The 21,545-nt window shown below is 46.9% G+C and overlaps 1 pseudogene; it reads right to left on the bottom strand.

Annotated features, from left to right (window-relative positions):
• Positions 1-5,891: 5,891 nt before the first annotated feature.
• Positions 5,892-6,037, bottom strand: LOC147028705 (signal recognition particle RNA; annotated as a pseudogene).
• Between the last annotated feature and the right edge of the window lie 15,508 nt (positions 6,038-21,545).

Here is a 21,545-nt window from a genome sequence, read left to right as displayed (position 1 = left end):
ACCCCGGAACTTTTTCATTTCTTCCTTCATGTGCTGTGTATTCGCATCCATCGTCGTTTTCACTTCATTTGTATTTGTATCCATCTTTTCGTTCATGCCTTTCATTTCGTTTTTCATTTCATTTGTGTTTGCATCCATTTTTTCGATCATTTTCGCATTCATCTTTTCGTTCATTGCCGCCAGCATGGCGCATAGCTGGGCCATGTTGGATGCACTCAGCTGAGCCGTTTCGGCAGGGGTTGGGGAAGGGTCTTGGTGGAGGGGGGGGGGGAGGTGTCATACACCGCGGCCGCTGCCGCACCCACCTCGGGCCCTGGGTTCAGTTGGGCGAGTCCGTGTTCCTGCACAATCAACATTTCCTGCACGGGGATTTCATCCTGGACCATGGATCCTACACATTCTACATCCATTTCTAATACCCCCGGCTCCCGCTCGCCTTGAGACGCCATCTTGCTTCTCGTGAAGGGTTAATTTGCTCGCTCGTAATTTGGAGGGAATCGGGGGTCGCTTCTCTCACCCCTGGACCGATTCCCGTGAATTTAGCCGGAGACAGGAGAGCCTGTTGTCCCGCTCTCCAATACCAGTGCCGCGAGGAGGGCGATGAATTTGTATCGCACGACCTGACACCAGTGTTGCGGTATTCGCGCCCGCCGGCGTGCTGACGGCCACGTAACTCGAATCGCAGCACGTCGCCCACCGGACGGACAATCCAGTCGTGACCCTCTCGGACTAACGCCGGGAACCAGTCACGGGTGGACCTTTCGGTCTCACCGCGATCGAGCCAATCAGCCCCCTGCGTGGGATAGGGTTGCTCGCCAAATTCGACCTACCTAAGTACCCACACGGAGGGTAGACCGGGCGATCGCACCTCGCCGCAGGTCGACTTCGGACACGGGCCACTTAAGCGACCCGTTCTGTACTATCAGAATAACCGAGCGGTGTTATCGTCGACCTCGACGGTTCGATTAATTATCGGGCGTATTCAGCCCACTACCAACCCTTTACGTGAAGCAAGATGAGGATTCAATGGGAGAAAAAGACGAAGCGAAGCGGGAGAACAGTTCAATAATAAAGCACATTTATTCGCGGCACACGGGAAGCACACATATTCAATTCCACCAAAAGCACACAAAAAAAAGAAAACACAATTCCATTTACACAAAAAGCAAATATAAAAGCGAAAACAATGCAGAGCTAATACCGACTACCGAGCACACGGCAACACTTATACAATTCTACTTCACAGATGGCGCCGACAACACATACCCAAAACCAAGGAAAAGAAATACCCCCAAGAATGAGGCGGGCCTGAGGCCGAGACCGGGTCGCGCCTACCCGTCTGGTGATGAGACGCGGAGCGGCGATGGCGCCGCAACCCGCGGGCCTCGTGGACAGTATCTGGCAGGGGGTGGGAAAGGGGCCCCCTTGGTCGCACTATCTCAGCGCGGGGGGAAACAGGAGGGGGTTGCTGATGCTCGGGGTATAGAGGATCTTTATTATCCCTGGTGTGCGTCTCCACCTCGGCCAGGTCGCGCTGCCGGCCTTCCTCGGGCGTGCAGCTCCCGGCACCGTCGCGAGCACCCCCTCGTCTGCCTTCGCCGCTGCCGCCTCTCCGCCTCTGGACTCTCCACCCTGGACTCTTCTTTGGGCTCTCCTCGTTGGACTCTCTTCAGCTTCTCCAGCTACTGCAGGCTTCGGGCTCCAGACTTCCACACTCGTCCCCTCCGTTCCGACTCTCCTGACTGACGAACACGGTCCTTTTATCCCCCCGTAGCTTCGCCTTTGACCCCCTCCCTTTGACCTTTCACCTCGCTCCCCATTGGCCCGAGAAAAAAGTGGGCGTGAAGGCTTTTTGATCCACAAATTTGCATATATCGATCGTTCTGGAGGCGGGGCCAAATCGCCCCTCGCTCACCGATTGGACGGCAAAAAGTGGGCGTGTGTCGTTTTTGATCCGTTTTTGAAGCACAAAATCCGTGATTTTGTACACGCTGTTCAACGTGCGCCCTGCACGAGTCCAAGACCGGTACCCACAGCGGGGCAAGAACGGTGGCGATGCTACGGTTGCGAGGTGTGACGTGAAGGTCGTGGCGGTTGTGGTGAAGCGGTGTTGTGGTTGGTGGTTGATGTTGTGGTTGTGGTGGTAATCATGGCGGTTGGTCCAAAATAAAGATAGTAAAAGAAAAACGGCTATCCTGAAGAGTCGCAGCACGTATAAATGACATGTATTCCCACTAGACAACGGGTTTGGGCCTAACTACACATGCACTTACCGAGATACCTCACCTAAGGGACCTGAATGGTGGTTTGCGAATTTGGTAACCACAACAATATATATATATATATATATATATATATATATATATATATATATATATATATATATATATATATATATATATATATATATATACATATAATTACACATACATACTGTATCTCACAAAAGTGAGTACACCCTTTACAAAAATGTACATATTTTGTTGTAACCTTTTACTTCGATGTATTATAAACACAAGACTCAAATAAATGATGGAGTAGACATTCTGTCATACATGTACAGGCCCAAAACATTTATTCTGTGGAAACAATGTTGCAAACTGGGCATATCTGTGAAAAGGGGGGGGGGGGCAACAAAAGTGAGTACACCCTATGTACTTTCTCACATTGAAGCGTTATTGTTTTCAGTATTTTGTATGTCCACCATTGTTTTTGAGCACATCAGCTATTCTACTCGGTATGGAGTTGGTCAGTGTTCCACATGTCTTTGCTGGGATCCTGTTGCACTCCTCTGCAATGACTTCTCTAAGTTGCATGATGTTGGACACCTTTCGTCGCTCAACCTTACATTTCAGGATGCCCCACAGGTGTTCTATTGGGTTTAGATCAGGTGACATGCTTGGCCACTCCAACACATTTACCTTCAACTTCTTCAGAAAGGCAGTTGTCTGCTTTGAACGATGCTTCCGATCGTTTTCGTGCTGAAATACAGCTCCTCTACCAAGTTTTCGCAGGGAGGGTAATATCTTCTTCAGGATGTTACAGTACATTGAAAAATCCATGTTTCCCTCAATGAACTTGAGCTCTCCAGTACCGGCAGCACTCATGCATCCCCAAACCATGACACCACCACCACCATGCTTGACAGTAGGGATAATGCACTTGTCTTGGTACTGTTCCCCAGGTCGCCACCAGACATGCTGCACTCCATCAGATCCAAACAAATTGATCTTCGTTTCATCAGACCATAGGACATGTTGCCAGTAGTCCAGGGGCTTGGATTGATGTGCTTCAACAAACTGTTTGTGAGCTTTCTTGTGGCTCTGCTTCAGGTTTGCGCACTAACAGACTGGCCAGAAGCTGTATAAATCTCTTCAGCAATTTTGGCGGCACTTTGTCGTCTGTCTTTGAAGACTAGATTATGAACTTGGCGAACATTACGTGCAGTCATCTTTGCTGGTCTGCCCTGGTGAGCGCAACTCATTGTTGTATGCTTCTTGGAGAACCTCTGGATGACCTTGGCCATGGTGTTGGGGCTTACTTTCAAAGAAGCACTGATCTTCTTGTATCCTTGGCCATCTTTATGTCGGGCAACGATTCGATCTTTGACATCTTTCGAGAGCTCTTTACCATGAGGAGCCAGGCTGCTTTCTCAATGGCGATTGATAGTTTTTCCTATGCAATTATTTCTTCAGCAAGCAGATAGACAATTACTGCATTGAGTACACTTCTTCACATTTAACATACCAGGGAGGATGCAGCTCCATGGACATTGTGTGTATTGTTTGGTGCATATTTGTACCTTTAACACTCTTTGACTTAAATATGCAGAAAATTATGAAAATGGAAGCTGTTTTACCATGCTTGACTTACTTCTTGTGCAGACAATAGCAGGGGTGTACTCACTTTTGTTGCCTCCTCTTTCAGAAATATTCGTAATATGCCACATTGTTTTTTATGAAATGGCAGTTTTGTGCCAGCATACATATTGCAGAATGTCTACTCTGTCATCAACTCTAAGCTTTTGCTTCTAGCACAGCTGCTTAAAAAGTTACACTGAATTATTTACATATTTGTGAGAGGTGTACTCACTTTTGTGAGATACTGTACATATATATATATATATATATATATATATATATATATATATATATATATATATATATATATATATATATATATATATATATATATATATATATATACCGTGCTAAGCCAATGAAAGAAACACAGAAACGAGTTGAAACACTTAACAGGGGATTTATTTATAATGGGGGCAGGGGGGAGCATGCAAGGAGCAGAGTTATCCGATTATAAGAAATGAAATGCAATGTACAAGCAAAAACACTTATCCAGTTTCTACTTAAAGATGGGGCCCCATGGACACATACACGCACACACAGATACCCAGAAAGAAAAATGGGCCTTACCACCTCGTGCGGTTTGGCCGAGACGGGCGAACCAGACCGGCGTCGAGATGCGACCAGCCCAGCGCCAGCGAGATGCGACCAGCCGAGCGTCGACGAGAGGCGACCAGCGTCGACGAGACGCGACCAGCGTCGACGAGATGTGACCAGCGCTCCAGCAGACCAGAGAAATTCAACGTCGGCAACGAGACGAGAGCAGAAGAAGCAGCGCCAGTCAAAATGCGACCAGCGTCGAGAGACGCGTTCAGTGCTCGCGCGGACCAAACGCAATTATTCCTGTTCTTCTCGCACTCGTCCCGACAACCACGATCTCTTTTTTCCAGGAGGGAGGGGCTTCTTCTTCCGAACACTCACCTCCCGATTGGTCAGACCCATCGCACAGTTCCCTGGCCGTCCTCCATTTGACCGGCCCGCGGTCGGCGGGGGAACTCCCACCCCTCTGGGCGGAGTCCCGAGCGGAGGCGTTTGTCGCTCCGCACACCTCCTCACCTCTGGTCACGTGCCTAATGGTGATGGTGCTGATTCGGAAACGGGGCGGGTGAGACGCCCGCTCCTTGCTGATTGGCTTAGAGGGACACCATGTCTATGTTAGGCTCCACCCACGCGCGCTTGCTGGCGAGCATGCGAAGAATTCCACGAGCATGATGGCGTCAGGATGGAGCGAAGGTGTTGTTGTTGTTGTGATACAGGGTGTAAACATGTAAAAGAAAACCCAATCAAAATAACTTCGCAGCGCATGTATGTAATTCCCATTAGACACAGGTAGGGGGCCCTAACTAGAAACACTCACTTACTGAAATAACTAAGCGAAGGGACTTCTGTCTGTTTGTGTGCACAAGGTTTCCAAATCCGCAACAATATCTCCTCCCACCACAGAGAGGGGCGCTTGGCGAAAAACGCCTCGCTGTCCGCCCCTCATTGAACAGGGTCCTACGGCCCACCTTTCCGGGGCGGGGCCTTGGCCCCTGCCGGGAAACCCCAACCACTTTCCACGCGGGGTCAAACTTGATGAGTAACAGTATAATGCTGCAAAGGTACGTTGGTGGTGCAGCCGGTTGGCGGTGGATCGTGACGGGCCGAGGGGTCATGCAGATGACTTGTTGGTTGTTTGATGTAACGATTTAATAACTAAACCAAAAGAAGTCGCAACGCACGTTTTTGATTCTCCCACGAGACAAAAGGAAAGGGATCTGACTACACATGTACTTAATGGGATAACTGACCTTTGGGACCTGTATGGTGAATGAAAATGGTTTCCATATCCGTAACAATACATATACATACATACATACATATATAAATTATATATGTACATCTATATCTTCTTCTTCTTCTTCTTTCGGCTGCTCCCGTTAGGGTTCGTCACAGCAGATCATCCGTAATGATCCGCAAACTGATTTGGCATCGGTTTTATGTCGGATACCCTTCCTGACGCAACCGTGGTCGCCTCTTATGACACAGGGATAAGGATTGGATTTCGCCATGATTCCGGGCTGCCCTACACCCTCTCATAGTGTGGCCCAGCGCAGAGCAGAACTCCCGTCCTCAAGCGATCCTCCAACCCAAGCCTCCGAGTAGCCAGATTACAGGCGCACGCCACTACGCCCGGTATATATGTAAATATATATATATATATATATATATATATATATATATATATATATATATATATATATATATATATATATATATATATATATATATATATATATATATATATATATATATAGATAGATAGATAGCCTGGTGTTGGCGCAGTGGTTAGGGCAGTGGCTTGGGATCCAAGAGGTCCTGAGTTCAAGTCCCATTGGGCCACTGAATTAATACACCAGGGGGTTGACTCAGCCTGTCATCCTTCCGAGGTCGGCGAAATGAGTACCAGTGTACTGGGCCGGTGTATACCTCGGTTAAAATAAGTGTACCATATCCCTGTGTTTCGTAAGAGGCGACCAGGGTTGCGTCAGGAAGGGCATCCGGCGTAAAACATGTGCCAAATCAATATGCGGATCATACGGATGATCCGCTGTGGCGACCCTTAACGGGTGCAGCCGAAAGAAGAAGAAGATATATATATATATATATATATATATATATATATATATATATATATATATATATATATATATATATATATATATATATATATATATGTATATATATATATATATATATATATATATATATGTATATATATATATATATGTATATATATATATATATATAGCCTGGTGTTGGTGCAGTGGTTAGGGCAGTGGCTTGGGATCCAAAAGGTCCTGAGTTCAAGCCCCGTTGGGCCACTGAATTAAGACACCAGGGGGTTGACTCAGCCTGTCATCCTTCCAAGGTCGGCGAAATGAGTACCAGTATACTGGGCCGGTGTATACCCCGGTTAAAATAGGTGTACCATATCCCTGTGTCGTAAGAGGCGACCAAGGGTTGCGTCAGGAAGGGCATCCGGCGTAAAACATGTGCCAAATCACTATGCGGATCATACGGATGATCCGCTGTGGCGACCCCTCACGGGAGCAGCCGAAAGAAGAAGAAGAGGAGATATATATATATATATATATATATATATATATATATATATATACATATATATATATATATACATATATATATATATATATATATATACATATATATACATACATACATACACACACATACATACATACACACACATACATACATACATATATATTCATATATGTGTGTATATATATATATATACTGAACAAAAATATAAACGCACCAAGCGATTGTTACTATTTTACCTCGAACTCATTAATACTAAATCTTCACAACAATTTGGTTATAGAATCCATGACAATTGAGTATTAAATTTCAAAGAGTTCCTTGAGAATTCTGGCGACAGTCTTTGCGCTACAACAGCCGACACAACCGAGGTGTCACTGTCAGAGTTCACACAGTCAGTAGCGGGTGTGTCCACCGTTGGCGTCGCGCAGAGCGGTGCATCTCCAGCGCATGGACATCACCAGATTATCAATGGTGGCCTGAGGGATGTTTTCCCATTCCTCCTGGAGAGCCACACGGAGCTGGCGGACGTTCTCTGGGACTGCGTAACGTTGTCGTACGCGTCGATCAAGAACGTCCCAAAGGTGCTCGAAGGGCGACGTGTCGGGAGAATATGGAGGCCAGTCGAGGACATCAATGTCCTCCTCACCGAGGAAGTCCATGCAGATCCTGGCAACATGGGGGCGAGCATTGTCGTGCTGAAACGTCACATGGTGAAGGCGCACAAACGGCACGACGATGGGTCTGAGTATCTCGTCCCTGTACCGCTGCGCGTTCAAGTTTCCTTCAATGAAATGAAGCCGAGTGCGCTCTCCATGGCATATGCCTGCCCACACCATAACACTGGCACCACCGTGTGACACCCGACAAAGGACATTGGCATCAGTGTAGCGCTCCCCAGCCCGACGCCAGACGCGGAGTCCGCCATCAGCCCGATACAGCTGGAACCGCGACTCATCGGTGAACAGCACTCTCCTCCATCGTGCGAGGGTCCAGCGCAAGTGAACATTGGCCCAGTTCAGTCGGGTCTGACGCCGGACTGCAGTGAGGTCGAGTCCCCGGTGTGGTCAGCGGGCTCGGAGGTTGGCCTCCCTCAAGCAGTTACGCACCGTCTGGGCTGAAATGCGCCTGTTATGCAGCCCGACAGTCTCATCGGCAGTCCTCGTGGCCGGTCGGAGTCGATCCCGGAGATGTTGCAGCCTCATGTGACGATCCTGACCGGCGGTGGTCACACGTGGTCGCCGAGCATGTGGGCGGTTCACGGTGCTTCCAGTCTCTCTGAGGTGCGTTCTCAGGCGGCTAATGGTGGAGTGGTGGACATTGAAGTGTGCTGCAGTGGCCCGTACTGACGTCCCAGCATTCAGCATGCCAATGGCGCGCTCCCTCAAGATTTGTGACATCTGTGGCATGTTGACATTTGGCACCAGTCCACATTTTGGGGAGGCCTTTTATAGGGCAAGTTATAGGGAGTGTTTGTGTCCTGGTCACGCTCACTGACCATCACTCTGTCAAGCCCCATTAGTCCGGGAGCCAACCGATCAAAATTAAAAAAAAATTGCCCGGTCTGCTATAAAATTTTTGTGTTGATTTTCATAAAGAGACACCCTTTGAGTATATGAAAACCAATGTTGGCAATGGTGAAACTCTTGCGCAACAACACAGTCAACACTTTTGCGAGCCCCCTCTGATAACAAAATGTTGGCAAAAGCGAAGATGTAGGATGGGGGTAGGGGTAATTCATATTGTCCTAAAATCATAACCACTAAACCTATATACACAAATGACCCCTCATATTAAAGAGGAGTTCATTTCCTATATCACAATTGGTGTAGATTTAACCTACCTTCAATTGACAAGGTTATATGTCAAACAACAAAAGATTTATGTAACTCAGAAATGCTTGACTATCAATGGGGTCAGGAACAAGAACATACTTTTACATGCCATGGTTTTAAGGAAGATAAAATTAGAAATGGATTAACACAATATTGTGACATGAAACATCCTCTTCAGAGGAAGAGTCACTCTCTGAAACAACTCCACCACATGAACCTCTCTGACCAAGGCATATGCATGTCACTCAGCAAGGCACAGCAGCCTTTTTGCATGAACATCGTTTCAGACATTTGGATAATTTGCACATGCAAGACACCGTTTTGTCTATGTTTGGCTTGGCTGGCTTAGACATGAGAATTGGGACCAGTTTTCCATTGATAAGGGTTCTGCCAAATGTTGTGGCTGGGGAAGTGCTCGGTCACTGAGATGTGCACGTCTATACAGAAGCAATTGATACAATGCTCTTAAAACAAGGAAGTAAAACGCATCTTCTGTTGCTGGCAGTGACCTAAGGTCTAATTTTGAAGAGACAAACATATGCTGCCTGAGGGTATCCAAACAGCTGAACCCTTTTTGGCCATGGAGAGCAGTCCAGTATACTCTGGCCTCATCAATGACACATTCTGTTGCTGCCATTTCACTATCTCTTCCAAAATCAACAAGGTGGGGAAGGTTTCCTATCAGTCCCAGAGAAACCTGTGCCGCTCTTCTTTTCACAGGAACACAGGCATCATCCCAACTGACTGGAAGAGGGGCCTTGTTGTCCCTCTCTGGAAAGGGAAGGGTGATCGCCAAGACTGCAAAAACTACCGAGGGGTGACGCTGCTCTCAGTGCCGGGCAAGGTCTTTGCTCGGATAATTCTTGATAGGGTTCGCCACCATCTGCTTGAGCACCAGCGTCCAGAGCAGTCAGGCTTTACACCAAAGAGGTCAACGATTGACCGTATCCTTGCACTTCGTGTCCTCACCGAACACAGACGAGAGGTTTCGGCAGGGGCTGCTTGCAGCCTATGTTGATCTCTGTAAGCGTTCGATTCAGTGAATCGGGATGTCCTCTGGAGGATTCTTGGTCTTCGTGGGGTGCCACCGAAACTGATCGATCTGATGTCTGAACTCTACTCTGGTACTGAGAGTGCTGTGAAGTGTGGTGGTACCATCTCTGACTTATTTCCAGTTGTTACTGGAGTTCGTCAGGGATGTGTACTTGCCCCCACACTTTTCAGCACTTGTATGGACTGGATTCTAGGGAGGATGTCGGAGAGATCAAGTTGCGGTGCATCGTTTGGCAATGTCAAGATCTCAGACCTTGATTTTGCAGATGATGCAGTCATCTTTGCGGAGACTTTAGACATCCTCTTGGGGCCCTCGAGGTGCTGAATGAGGAGTCGGAGCCGTTGGGATTACGGATTTCTTGGGTCAAAACTAAGATCCAGGCTTTCGGTGACATCTTGGATGCTGCTGTCCTGTCTGTGTCTGTTTGTGGTGAGGATGTTGAGGTCGTGGAGAGATTCACTTACCTTGGCAGTGATATTCATGTCTCCGCAGGTTGTGAGCCGGAGGTCAATACACGTCTGGGTCGGGCCTGGGGAGTCATGGATTCACTGGATCATGGGGTGTGGCGCTGCCGGTACCTGTGCGGGAGGACGAAAGTCTGAGTCTTCAGGTCCTTGGTACTTCCAGTCTTGCTCTATGGGTGCGAGACTTGGACTTTGACCAAGGATCTGAGACGGAGACTTAATTCCTTTGGTACCAGGTCTCTTCGGAGAATCCTTGGCTATCGCTGGTCGGATTTTGTGTCCAACGAGCGGTTGCTGAGAGAGACTCGGATGAGATTTGTTACCTGCATAGACCGTGAGCGTCAGCTGCGGCTGTATGGAAATGTGGCTCGTTTTCCTGAAGCTGATCCTGCTCACCAGATTCTCTCAGAGACGGAGACTCATGAGTGGGAGGCCAGTGGGCCGACCACGTGCCTCATGGTTGCAGCAGGTTGACCATCATCTCAAGGAGATGGGGATGGGCCTGGCATCTGCCTGGGGGGTGGCCAGACGGAGGCCCCTGGAGTACCGGCGGAAACTGGACGCAGCGACGCGCTGTTCTGGCACATGCTCCCATACCTGACCTGACCTCTTCTTTTCCCCTTCTGAATGGGTAGCTCACTGTGTCACATCCACACAACACATATGTGCACAGAAGTGTGGCTGCGACATCAAGAGGATTTTCTGGTACTTCTTGCTCAACACTTCTACCAGCTCATGAATAGGTAGGTATTGATTCTGCCGTTGTATCCAGAGTTCTTGCAATGTGTTCAAGCAGCAGAAGTGATATATACACAGCATAATTATGTCTGTATCTGTTGCATGCACAACAGCTCGATGGTGATCAAGATATTCCACACAATACGCAAGATGAGCAATAATCCTTGTGTCTGCCTCTTCATGTTCTTCACAAAGTAAGTCCAGAACTGAACTTGATGCTGATGTGATGGAAAGAGTGTGACCTTTGTTTTCCATCATACTACCAAGAATGATGGTCACTCCATCCGGAATAGCTTCAGGACTCTCACAAAGGGAAGTGCCAATGAAGTTCTGAAGATTTCCTTTATTTCTTGGATTCTTCATGAATAAACTCCAGTCGAATTTCTAGACTCTTGGATGGTGAGAATTGTCTTGCCTGGTCTGTCTGGTTTCTCCTCTGCTGCTCATCACCCTTCAAAGTATGGCTATCATCAAAATCATACTGATCACCAATGATGTTGACACAGTTGCACATTTCAGGTTTCAACTGCAGGATACACCTGCTTGCGAAGATACAGCTGGGGAAGTTCACCAAATGTTTTCGCACCCATTTTTGGTATTTATTTACAAATGCCATTGTGTCTACCAGATAAACTGTGTATAGGTCACTCTGTGGTAATGATGGCAGCTGTAAAACAACATCCTGCTCAGCTTCAGCAATTAGCACTGCCACGAAATCAGACTTGTTGCCTTTGCGCATTACAACCCCCTGTGCTAAGCGTGGATCAACCTCAAACAGGGATGATGGATAGTCTGTCCACTCATGGGAAAATGCAATCTGTCTTGTGACTGGGTCGGCATCTCGATAGAAACACAGCACACGTGTAGTTGCAGTCTCATCTTGAAAGATCCTGATTAAACTCTGTTTCCTTGATGGTTTTGATTTCTTCTGTGAGGAGAAAGTTACCAGCTTCAGTGGTTCAATCTTAATAGAGACCACCTCTTCTGCTTTCATAATGGCTTCCATGCCCTTAGCTTGAGCATGGACCAAGTCTTTTGAAGCAGCCTTCTCACTAGTTGCTCTATTGAGCAGAACCTCTTAGTTGTTACACTGGAATGGGTTTATCATCTGCTGGCATATCACTTTCTTGATCTCCTCAACATGCATATGTTCTTCTGTTGCCTGCTTATGTGTTTCTCCATGATGAGTAGATTCCTGTTGGCCTCGATTAACCATAGACTTTATGTTCTCTGATACAGCTGTGAGGAATGCTGCTGTTCTCACATATTTATCTCGAGCAGCTCGTGCTTGAGATATGCGTTTGAACAGAGATGTCTTCCCTTCATTGTTGTATGTCTGCTCCAGGGCCATGTCACTCCAAACACCATTGAATTTTCCTTTGGAAGAGTGAACTGTGAAGTACCCAACCTGGATCCAGCAAACCTTAACCGAACTGTGTTCAATAGAGTAAGAGGATTTTGGGGGTAGGGGTAACTTTGGTTGACAAAAATGTTAATTTTCTCTTTAAAAATTGATAGAACTCAATCAAATTTGCTGTTTTAATTAGCCATGGATACCATGTTCATATCACATTAAGAGAAATTAGTATTCTAATGCAGCATCTGCCTATGATAAGAAAAGTTCTAAAGGCCATCTTCAAAAAACGTTATTTTTAAGGCATTTTTCACAAAATTATGTACTTTTACGAGGTTTACTTTCACAAAGGCAATTTTTTTTTTGTCATTTTACAATGCACTGATTGAATTCTTACATTTAGTTCACATTTATTTTTCATGAATGTGATTTTTTAATTTTTTTAGAAATTTTATTGACAATTGCTGTTTTATCAAATTTTTCAAATCTTCCTCAAACAAAAACGGCCGCCAAAATTTTTCGCAAGAGCTTATGAATTGCCAACATTGGTTTTCATGAACTGCAAACATATATCTAAACATCCTGGGGGTGTAAAATTTTATAGCAGAGGCTGTAAGGTCCAACCCTAAAACAGCCTCGTACACAGGTTGGCTCCCGGACTACATGGTGCTCATGGGAAGGATTACTCAACGTGTGAGTCCACACACTCAGAGTGGTCAATTTCAATGGGAACATCTGTCTTGAGCAAAACAAAGGAACCATTGCTCAAACATATCATCGGTTTGACCATTTTCCCATAATGGCAATCTTGACTTAGATATTTAGGTTGGTGCGTTTATATTTTTGTTCAGTATATATGTATGTATATATTTATATATATTGTTACGAATTTCGGTCCGCCCGGCGTGCGATCGGCCACGTACTCGAATCGCGACTGTGTCGCCCACTGGAACGGACAATTCAGTCCTGATCCTACTGGAACAACGCCGGGAGCTAGTCACGGGTGGGTCTTTCGACCTCACCACAATCGTGCCAATTGGCCACCCGCGCAGGATAGGGTTGTTCGCCAAATTCGACCTACCCAAGTACCTGCGCGAGTAGTTAACCGGGCGATCGTACCTCGCCGCAGGACGGCCCAGGACATGAATCGCTTAAGCGGCCCGTTCCGTGCTTCAGTGATAACCGAGCGGTGTTATCGCCGATCCCGACGGATGTGATTCTATTTACTGGGTGTTTACACCCTTCTACCAATTCCTTCCATGATGCAAGATGGCACTTTCAAACAAGGGAAGAGGACGCAACGAAGCGGGGAACAGTTCAACAAGTACTTTTATTAACACAAACAAGCAGGCACACATTTACAGGCACACAGTGAATCATGCACGTATATACAGTGATACAGTGATGATCATGCACGTAAATACAGTCAAAGCAAGCAAGTGAAGAGTTAATTCCGAATAAATGGTTTTATTCACACAGTTACTTAGACACGTCAACTTGTCAAGACGGCACCACCACATGCACTTATACAAAAGCAAAGAAAAGCCACCCCCAAAGACAAGGGTGGCAGACAGGTCCATGGACCAAATGTACGTGGAGCCTGGATGAGCGGCCAGGTCCACGAGACCGAAAGGTCTTACCCGCGCCCACGTGGCGCGATGGCGGGCAAGCCGCAATGTCAAGCGTAGCCGCGCCTGACCTCGTGCCCCTGGCGTGGCCGGTGAGCTCTCTCCGGCGTTTTCCGCGCAGGCTTGCTCTACACAGCAGTCACTACGGTTGGGGAAGGGAACGGACGGGGTTACCGGCGCTCTCTCAGCGCGGATGCTCGGTATGGGGGGGGGGAATTGTTGATGTCCGGTACAGGGGGGATTGTTAATGCCCGGTATGGGGGGATTGTTGAGGCTCTCTCAGTACGTCGATGCTCTTTTGGCAAGACGGGGGTTACCAGCGCTCTCTCAGCGCAATGCTCAGTATGGGGGAGTTGACGCTCTTTTCCGCGAGTTGATGCTCTTTCCGAGCACTCTGGACCGCACTGGCTCCGACAAGCTCTCCCTGGCTGTTGCCTAAACATCGCCCCTTTTCCTGGCGGTGGTCCCCACATTGCCCTCTGGCTTGCCACTGAGCCTCTCTCCGCATCCCTGCTTCGTTCACCAACTCCCGCTCTTCTTGCCCCTCAACTCTGACTTGAGCTCTGTTCTGTTCATCCTTCCTCTCCATCGACCGGTCGCCGTCTGCCACGAGCTCCGTTGTGCTCACCCTTATATAGGCCGGGGGAGCGGAAAAATCCGACCCCCGACCCATGACCCCTGACCCGGCAAAGCCGACGTGGTCGGAATCACCAAAGCCTCGCCCTGTCAGCGTGACCCCTGACCAGGCAAAGCGTACGTGGTTGGAATCATCGGGGCCTCGCCCTGTCAGCGTGAACCCTGACCCCGGCAAAGCCGACGTGGGAGGAATCACCAAAGCCTCGCCCTGTCAGCTCAGCTTCATCCCGCCGAGCTGATGGTGGTGTTTAGCCCCGAAGCTTTGTCCGCCAGCGCGGCTTCGTCCCGCCCGACGAGTCGATGTGTGTGTGAGTCACCGAGCTTCGCCTGGCCGAACCGATGCGTGTAACCCCCCGAAGCTTCGTCCGCCAGCGTGACTTCGTCCCCGACGGAGCGATGTGTGTGTGTTTCACCGCGGCTTCGTCCGGCCGAACCGATGCATGTAACGCCCCGAAGCTTCGTCCGCCAGCGCGAATTTGGCCCCGACGGAGCGGACGTTGTAGAAATCACCAGAACGTCGCTGAGACCGCGCGACTTCGGCCCCGATGGAGCGGACGTGGTAGAAATCACCAGAACGTCGCTTAGACAGCGCGACTTCGGCGTTGCCTCTGGGACGAAGGCGATGTCATGTTTGTGGGGTAGCGCTGTTGATGGTAGTGGAGGGAGAAAGGCGAAGGTGGTGGGGGTTTGGTTGTGGTTGTTTGGGGGCATTGTGGGTGGTGGCGATTTGGTTGTTGGGGGATGATTGGTCCAAAATAATGATAGAGAAAAGAAAAACAGCTATCTCAAAGGATCACAGCTCTGTGAACACGGAAATTCCCTCTAAACAACGGTGGGGAAATGTGACTACACATATACTTATCGGTATAACTGATCTGAGGACCTTTATGGTGTCGTGCAAATTTCCACGTATGTATGTATGTATGTATGTATGTATGTATGTATGTATGTATGTATGTATGTATATATATATGTATGTATGTATGTATGTATGTATGTATGTATGTATGTATGTATGTATGTATATATATATATATATATATATATATATATACATATATATATATATATATATATATATATATATACATACATACATATACATATACATACATACATATACATATATATATATATATATATATATATATATATATATATATATATATATATACACATATTATACACATATACATACATACATACAAAGCCTGGTGTTGGCGCAGTGGTTCCGGCAGTGGTTTGGGATCCAAAAGGTCCTGAGTTCAAGCCCCATTGGGCCACTGAATTAATACACCAGGGGGTTGACTCAGCCTGTCATCCTTCCGAGGTCGGCGAAGTGAGTTGCAGTGTACTGGGCCGGTGTATACCCCGGTTAGAATAGGTGTACCAGATCCCTGTGTTGTAAGAGGTGACCAGGGATGCGTCAAGAAGGGTATCCGGCGTAAAAACCTGTGGCAAATCATTATGCGTATCATAACTGATGATCCGCTGTGGTGACCGCAAACGGGAGCAGCCGAAAGAAGAAGAAGAAGAAGAAGATATATATGTATATATATATATATATATATACACATGCAGGTCATAATTTTAAACCGATCTTCACAAAACTTCACCACATGGTATAGTTTGTAATAAGGAAGAAGCCTATTGTTTTTGAGGTCAAAATGGTCAACATTTTGACTTCCGGTTCCAGGTTTGGAGCGTCGAGAGGTTTCCTTAAGGGCTCTCTGCTGACGATCTCAAAGTTAAGTTTCCGGTCGTTATTTGTCCTGTTTTAACTGTTTATCTTTCTCACCTACATGTTACTGTGTGTTCCTAGTTCGGTTTTGTTTCAAAAATCATGCTATTTTGTTAGTTTTTGTCGACGTTGTCTTACCGGGTGTTTGAAGCCTTGGCTTGAGGCTTGAGGCCTAGGCTTGAGGCCTACCGGTTCCCCTCGGTGTACGATCGTTTTCTTTCTTTTTTTCTCCCCATTACCTTCAATTTCTATCTTCCCCACTTTCCTAACGTCCCCCATTTCTCCCAATTGATCTCTATTTCTTATCTTAAATAAAAATAAAAAAATAAAAAAACGCGACCTTTCTCCTGATTCTGCTTCTTCTTCTTCATCGCCTCTTCTTCTTCCTCCTCCTCCTCCTCCTCTTCTTCTTCCTCAATTTTTTCTGCAACACTTCCATGACATAATCTGTTGAAAACTCTCTCAAACATTTACAATAATAATAACAAAAACGATATCTTATAATGCTTCATCTTCCTCTCTCACACATGTGGTACTCTTTACTGTTTCATAATGCACTACTCTTCTGTTATTTTAACAGACTGCTCTCATTTTGACCTCTCCTTTATTCCTTGCCTAAAAAAATCCAACTGTTACAGCGTTTCTTCTCTCCATTCTCTGAATTTGCGTTTATTGCATCCATCAGGAATTGTGGTAAATCGCATCTCTGACCTAAAAAAATTTAAAACCCCAGTTTGCTATGGATGTTTGCTTTCCAACAACCATTCTTTTTTTCCAACTTCAGTGCCAACTCACTCCTCTCACCCCTCACTCTCAGTCTCAAAGCAACCATCCCACTCTTCTCCCTCCAAGCCTCCCTCTCACCTCTCTCAAAAATTCCCCTCTCACCTCTGTCCCCCCTTTCATCCCCCTCACTCATCCTTCTCAAACTTCCCCCCCCTCTCATCCACAAACCTGCCTCCTTCCACTGCCCTCTCACCTCCATCAATTACTCCACCTCCTCAAATCCTAAACTCCCTACTTCCCCCTCACTTGTCCCCCCTCTCCCCCAGCACCACAGAGCCTTTTCTTCTCCTCATTCGGCCCCCTCCCCTAGCTATTCTGCAATCCCCCACACTCTTTCAACAACCCTCCTTACCTCCCCCCTCGTCCCTCGTCCACCCCTCCCCCCCACCCCCCTGCACCGAAGACGTTCCTCCCCTACCTTTTCATTAAAATTGTGGACCTCAAATATCCGGGGCCTTCGCTAAAACCTTTCAGATCTTTCCATACAGGTTGCCACTGACAAACCAGACATAATCTGCCGAACAGAAACTTTCCTCCCCCAAGACGTGTCTGACTCCAAAGTATCTCTCCCTGGTTACTCCCTCCTCCGGTATGACAGACCTGAGCCTCCTCCTGGTGGAGGAGTTGCTCTCTTCATCAAAGACTCTATTCCTCACTCTACATGCACTGCTCTCACTCTCCACACCCCCAGGAATACCTCTGGCTACGGCTTCCCCTCCACTCCCACCTCATGTTTAGATGTGTACTGTTCCGTCCACCTAACAGTGATGACTCCATCTACACCTCACTATCCAAAAACATGGACCATCTTGTATCTTCTCATCCAAAATCTCTCTTCCTCTTATGTGGCGACTTCAATTGTCATCATACCAGTTGGCTCGGTGTGGGTACCTCTCTCACCTGCCATGGCACCTCAGCAAAAGCTTTCTGCGACTCATTGGGACTGACTCAATCGGTCAACTTCCCGACCTGGATCTCAACCAATGGTACTCCATCTCTTCTGGATCTGATTTTGACAATTTTCCCTGACAATATCTGCTGCTCTTTCTTCGCTCAAATCGGTTCTTCTGACCACATCCTTGTCAAAGTGGACATCTCTCTGGCTATTATCAGAGAACCACCTCACCGCCGTCGAGTCTGGCATTTCACTCAAGCCGACTGGCAGGGTCTCCAAGCAGCCCTCAAACTTATAGACTGGTCTCCTATCGTTACTTTCTCCAACATCAACTCATCCTGGGAATTCTTTCAAAGAAACTTGCTCTCCCTCATGCACAGATTTATCGCCTCTCGTCTTCAGTTGTCCTCCCCTTCCTCCCGTCCTTGGTTTACTGAAGCTTGTGGCGAGGCAGTTGTCCTGAAACAACTTGCCTTTACCTCATGGAAAGCAAACCCAACTGAGGGCAATCTAAGTTCCTTCCATAAAGCTCGGAACAAGTATGTATCTACCCTCAGGAGAGCCAGAAAACAACATCTTTCAAAGCTCAAGTCTGAACTTTCAAACCCCTCTCCCTCCTCAAAATCCTGGTGGCATCTAATCAAATCTGTTTCTGGTGTATGTTCCCCCTCCATCCCCTCCCTTACCTCAAATGGCCGCACTGCTGCTACTGCACATGAAAAAGCTGAATGCCTAAATTCAGTGTTTGCAGCTAAATCTTGTGTCCAAAACCCATCACTTTCTTTACCCACCTTACCCAGTCGCACCCAAATGTCAGTGGACTCTGTGTCCTTTTCTCCTGACAAGGTGGAGAGCTTGCTGTCAAACCTCGACTCAGATTCTGCAACCGGTCCAGATGGCATCAGCCCACGTGTCCTCAAAGCCTGCTCTTCTGCTCTTGCTCACCCTCTCTCTGTTCTATTCACCCTTTCATTTGCTCAAGGTCATGTGCCATCTGCTTGGAAATCTGCAAACATCGCTGCCCTGCACAAAAAAGGTGCAAAAACAGATCCCTGCAACTGCAGACCAATCAGCCTTCTCCCAATCATCAGCAAGGTTATGGAATCCATCATCGCTTCAGACATGAAATCCTTCCTCTTCTCCAATGGCTTGATTTCTGATCATCAATTTGATTTCAGACCAGGTAACTCTACCCTGGATATGCTGCTTCTGCTCTCCCAACAATGGATGGAGGTCCTCAATGCCAGACAGGAAATCCGAGCCGTATCCCTGGACATATCACGTGCTTTTGACACAGTCTGGCACCATGCCCTGCTCACCAAACTCTCTTCCCATGGTATCCAAGGCCATCTCCGCTCATGGCTCGCAGGCTTCCTCTCCTGTCGCAGTCAACGTGTGGCCCTAAATGGAGTTCTTTCATCCCCTCTTCCTGTCCAGGCTGGAGTTCCTCAAGGTAGCGTTCTGGGCCCTGTTCTTTTTCTGGTTTTCATCAAAGATCTCTCCGACTCTCTGGAAAATCCTCGATATCACTTCGCTGATGACTCCACCCTCTGCCGTACCATTGGTCATCCCTCAGACCACAAGCAGCAGCTTCTTCGCTCAATGCAGATCTGGATAAAATCACAAACTGGTCCAACACGTGGAACATGTCTTTCAATCTGGACGAATCTCACACTCTCACTATGTCATTTCGAAAGGACCGTTTAGAAACCCCCCCATCCACTTTCTCAACAATCCTCTGGAAGAAGTCCTTTCTTTCAAACTTCTGGGTCTCACTATATGCCATGACCTTTCCTGGGAAAGCCACATTTTAAAACCTCGCCTCCAAAGCCAGTCGCCAACTGGGAATCCTCCGTCGTGCAAAGTCCTTTCTCGGCCCTCCTGAGCTCCTGACCACTTACAAAGCTTTTGTCCACAGCCTGATTGAGTATGCTCTCCCCTCTGGGCTGGTGCTCCTACCTCCCACCTTTCTCGGCTTCACGCTGTAGAAACGAGGGCATTTTGGATCATCGGCATCTCCCGCAATGAGGCTGAGTCTTTGGGCCTCTCACTCAATCACCGCAGGTTGGTCGGTGGTCTTTCTGTCTTCTGCCTTCTCCTCTCCAGCCTTGACCCCCTGCTCTCTCTCTCTCTCTCTGCGATTTGTCCCCACCACATTTCCGCAGGGCGCTCAAGGTCCGCCAACAACCCCCTTCTGGTAAAACTACCAAAATCACGAATCACTGCTCACCTTCACTCTTTCATTCCTCTTTTTCCCCGCCTTTGGAATAAACTCCCTCACTCTCTTCTTTCCCATTCTTCCCTCCAGGCCTTCAAAACTGCTGTTCACCACCACCTCTTATCATCCCTCATCCAAATCCTCGATCTTTTCTACCCCTGATAATCCACCCAAGCCCACTTCCTTCAAATTCCCTGCTTTCCTTCCTGAAAGTCCCTGTAATGTCCATCTTGTATTCCCCATGTTCCCTGTCCCAATCCCTCTTTCCTTTCTTTGACTTTCCGCAGATCTCCTAATGTGTCTGTTCCCCACTGTTTTGTCCCTCCCACTCCCACCCCTCTTGTCTCATGCCCCCCCCCCTTGCTGTGCGTTGTGTGTTTGCTCTCACACGAGCCTCGACAAGGTATACAAAAAAAAAATAACATAGGCCCAAGGTCAACAATTAAGGTGGTATTTCTAAAATCCTCAATTTTTATCTGATTGACTTGAAATTTGAAGAGGATTTATATTTCAGGTCTCTGAATTCAACCAGCTCATTATTTTTGAGGTCAACATCGTCCCAAGGTCAACAACTTAGGTGGTATTTCTAAAATCCTAAATTTTAATCCAATTGACTTGAAATTTGAAAAGGATTTTCATATCAGGTCACTGAATTCAACCACGAATTATTTTTGAGGTCCACGTGGGCCAAAAGGTCAGCATAGGCCGTAATTCTAAAGTTGTCAATTTTCATCCGATTAACTTGAAATTTGAAGAGGATTTATATTTCAGGTCTCCTAATTCAACCAGCCAATTATTTTTGAGGTCAAAATTGGCCAAAAGGTCAACATTGGCCCGATTTCTAAAATTGTCAATTTTCATCCGATTGACTTGAAATTTGAAGAGGATTTATAGTACAAGTCACTCAATTAAACTCACCAATTATTTTTGAGGTCAATATGGACCAAAATGTCAACATAAGCCAAAGGTCAACAACTATGGTGGTATTTCTAAAATCATCAATTTTCATCCGATTGACTTGAAATTTGAAGAGGATTTATATTTCAGGTTAATGAATTCAACCATCCAATCATTTTTTGAGGTCAACATCGACCAAAATGTGAACAACTTAGGTGATGTTTTTAAAATCCTCAATTTTCATCTGATTGACTTGAAATTTGAAGAGGATTTTCATTTCAGGTCACTGACTTCAACCAGCCAATTATTTTTGAGGTCCTCATAGGCCAAAAGG

The sequence above is a fragment of the Eptatretus burgeri genome, chromosome 4, assembly GCF_056783735.1.
Source record: "Eptatretus burgeri isolate ZD-2024b chromosome 4, Ebu_testis_v1, whole genome shotgun sequence".
NCBI lineage: Eukaryota > Metazoa > Chordata > Myxini > Myxiniformes > Myxinidae > Eptatretus > Eptatretus burgeri.
The sequence above is the reverse complement of the archived record's forward strand: the minus strand, read 5'-3'. Positions and strand labels throughout refer to the sequence as shown.